Source organism: Stegodyphus dumicola, chromosome X2 (assembly GCF_044657685.1).
Source record: "Stegodyphus dumicola isolate Sdum_Otavi_A_Nest chromosome X2, ASM4465768v1".
Taxonomy (NCBI): domain Eukaryota; kingdom Metazoa; phylum Arthropoda; class Arachnida; order Araneae; family Eresidae; genus Stegodyphus; species Stegodyphus dumicola.
The window spans coordinates 50370857-50374805 of record NC_140781.1 but is presented as its reverse complement, the minus strand read 5'-3'; positions in this window follow the sequence as shown (position 1 = coordinate 50374805).

Sequence of the window (3949 nt, the reverse complement as noted above, 5' to 3'; positions counted from 1 at the left end):
TATATATAACCATAGTTTTATCTCTATTCCGGTTCATTTCTGTTCATATTACTAGTAAAATAATCCATTGATACAACGGATAACTTCAGTTGTAAGTACTTTTTTCCCTTCGATAATTTCATCGACGTTTCTTTTCGTAGTTCAAATGATACCTCCAAAAATAATTTCTTTCATTCTGTAGAATTTGGAAGCTGCACATAGAGATTTGAAAACGAAGAAACGAAAACATGGGATATCTAATATTGGTACATGAGCTGAAATCCAGTTAATAGATGGAAGAAAGGTTGCTTGGATAGACAGAACAGAAAATGGAATTTGCTGATTAGACGGAATTGCTAATTGGAGAAGCTTCATTTCTATGTCATTTGGAAAACACGCCTTCAAGCCACTGTTTCTTAGCTTTTGCTGCACATTTTTTTTAAACTTAATTTGCTGCTAAAATGTTTATAATAGGAACGGTATCTTCAAAGACAATAATGAACATTTAAGTAACGGCGAATGGAATAAAAAATGTATTCAACTTTTCTTTTAATTCAATAGGTTATTTTGACCTACTTGTATAATATCGTGGCAAATAAACAGAAATTTGTTGACCGCAATACTTTTAAAACTTTTTAAGAAATTAATTACTTCGTTAAGTATGAAGAATTTGTATTTATTTTTAATCTTACCAAGTAGTAAACTGAATGAAATTAGAAGGAATTTTTTTTCCCTTTAAAATAAAAGTAAAATCTTCTCGGGGAGGGGTGAGTGTTATTTATTCAAGATGGGCGACTGAAAAAAAGCAGGGTCATTCTTATTTTCAGATGACTGCAAAAATTTGCATTCTTAATATTTTAACTTTTAAAAAAATAGCTTCTAAGCAAAGTAGTGCGTTAAATTAAATTTGTGCAATGGCATCAGGACAATGATATCATTAAAACTCTACAAATAAAATATACTAAACTGAAATTGCAGCTACACGTTTTTCTCATTTATACATTTTTTTCTACGGTTTCTTGAATGATGTTGGTCGACCAGCGGCTGAGCCGTAAAGAAGCTGAACGGCGCATCTTTTACTACCCATTAAATTATATGCATTTTTTGCTGCACTCCATTTAAACTAATTTTTTCTGATAATTCTAACTTAATTAACCGCTCCCTCATGGAAGATTGAAAAATGAATTCAAAAATTGATTTTGAAATTAAACATCCCGCTTAATTTTTGTTATACGAGAGTCAAGCTTATTCTAATTTTATTTTTTTCATAACGAGTATAAACATTTCCCGAACATAAGTATAAGAACCGGGAGACCACATTTAAAGTTAGATTTCGTTATTTGTCCAAAATTAATCTTTTTTTTTTTAAATTTCTTTTACCGAAACACGAATATTTTCTTAATTTAAAGTACTTCTGAATTTTCTGAATTTAGAAATATATGACTACCATCAACGACTGCGAAAACAACAGCCGAGTAAGGGGTGGGTGGGTACATATGTATATATAATTTTGGTACTGCCGATTGTAATTAAAAGAACTATACAACTATAGGTGCACAACTATAGGTTACAGCAGTCCCATTTTTTTATTTATTATACAAAATTTTAACGCTCTATGGCTAATCGATTTTTAGTTATGCGAGATACATACCTACGTACAGACGTCATAAAAATACTTTTGAATTTATTTTAAATCCATTTTGCACTCCGTTTTTTTAAAAAAGAGTCCTTTATTCTGTTCTTACGTACAGATGCCAAGCAAAGAAATCGTCCAAATGGATTCGAAAACGGTCAGAATGGATACTTCCGTTGAAATTTGGTACCTGAAATTTTTCGCGATTACAATACTTCCTTTACCAGTACAAGGACGTAAACAAACTCTTAATTTTCTTTAACAAAAGAAAAAAATAGTGTTTCAAATATCGTTGATATCAATGATTTCAAATATCACCGAGATAATCATATATTGTATGAAGAGTCTCTTCACTAATGAATATCTCTTTTATATTGAGAAATTTATTCCACAGAAATTTCAGTAATAATTTTATGCTTTGAAATAATTAACTCTACATGTTTAAACATGAGCATTACAATATGATATAATTAGCATCTGAAATTAGCCTAAAATAAGCTACATACTTTAAGATTCAGTATATTTATAAAAATAAAGCCTAATAATAATTACCTAATAATAATATCCTGCAAAAAATTTTAAATTTACTCAAATAATTATTCTAATAATAATTTTCTGCAAATTATCTATAATAGTATTAAATTATTAATGATTAAATAAGCAGTTTTACATTAGTAAGTATTCAGAAATATAGGATTTAATTAAACATTCGTGGAATGATTTTGATAAATCCAGTGCTCTCGGCCAGGATTAGTTTATGATCAGGGTCTGAATATGAGGAAAATATCTTCGTCTACGTTCATGAACAAGGAGCAGACTATGGCTCCTTGTAGATTATTCCATGCTTCTTACTTCGCTTGCCCATTATAGTCCGTATACAAGTTCAAAATAAGAATGTGACTAAAAGTATTGAATAAATACTAAAGTTTCTAAAAATGCCAGCAGCTACACCGGAATTGAAGCTTGAAACTGCATTTGAAAAGAAAAATTTTAAAAGTTACATACCTCAGCTTCTTGTAATCATGTCAGGTCAGCAATAATATTTTATAACGATTCGGAATTAGATGTGTGGTATTCATATAGGCCTCGATTCTTACGTATTAAGTATTATACAGTGTACATTGCATGCATAAAAAAATATCACAGTAGAAATTATTAAGTTGAATAAAATTGTTGTCAATAAGAGTCAATCGTTGAGCATGTGAAAATCTCAACTTAAAAATGCTTTGTGTTCGCTTTATTTATTTACTGCTAAAGGAAGAGTAATATAATATAAATTTCTCTTACTGTGCAAAATTACATCCAAAAAAGTAGTCAAGTGTTTACAATTTGATATTTATTTTAAAAACTGGCAATATAAAACTGTTTATTTATTTATTTTTTTTTTTTTTTTCAAATTTTCAAACTGAAACTATAAATTGCCATCTATTGATTGATGCGGGTGGGGAGAAGTCAGCTTGAAATGAACATCCAAATTTACTTTTTTGAAAATAGTGATAATTTTTATAACAACAAATTATAAAATTTGGCGAAATATAATTGAGAATAATTAATTGCATTGTTTTTAAATATGACTGATATGTATCATGTCATAAAATCACTTACAGTTATTTAACGACAGGTGATTTTTTTTACATTTATTATTACTGTTTTTAATATTTATTATTAGTGTAACAACTCTCATACTTTGAACTTTATTTCATTATTAAATTTGAAAGCAATTACTTATACCGAAATGGATATTGTCTGTTCAATTTAGAAGAAAATAAAATGCTCATTATGGCATTTTTTCATGATAGTACTCCTTAATTTTCATAGATGTACTAGATTTAATGATATATATAATAATATATATGAAATGTAATATTAATATTTCTTACTCACTTTAACCAACTAGCGACAGAGCGGTAAAGTCGACCTGGATTCGATTCCAGACGAATGGGCTGGAGAATAGCGTTTTCTTGGTTTTCGCCATACATAATGTGTATACGAGCTAGTTTTCCTTAGAATGTCCTCCACGAAGACATCTTTCCCTTAAGCAGATAGCCCTTACGTGCTTTGCCATAATTAAATAAACTAAACCAAAGCAATTGCAATGTATAACGTGGATAGGATCCAGTGTCCCTTAGAAAGTCTTCCACGAAGGCATTCCTCCCTTAGGGATAAACTAAACTAAAGCACTCGCCATGTATAACGTGGAGAGGAACCAGTTACCCTTAGAAAGGCATCCCTCCTTTAGGCAGATAGCCTTAGTGTGTATAGTTGTAATTAAATAAACGAAACGAAACCGAACTTGCTCATTTTAAATTACGGAACAATTCGCTGCTTAAATTGTAA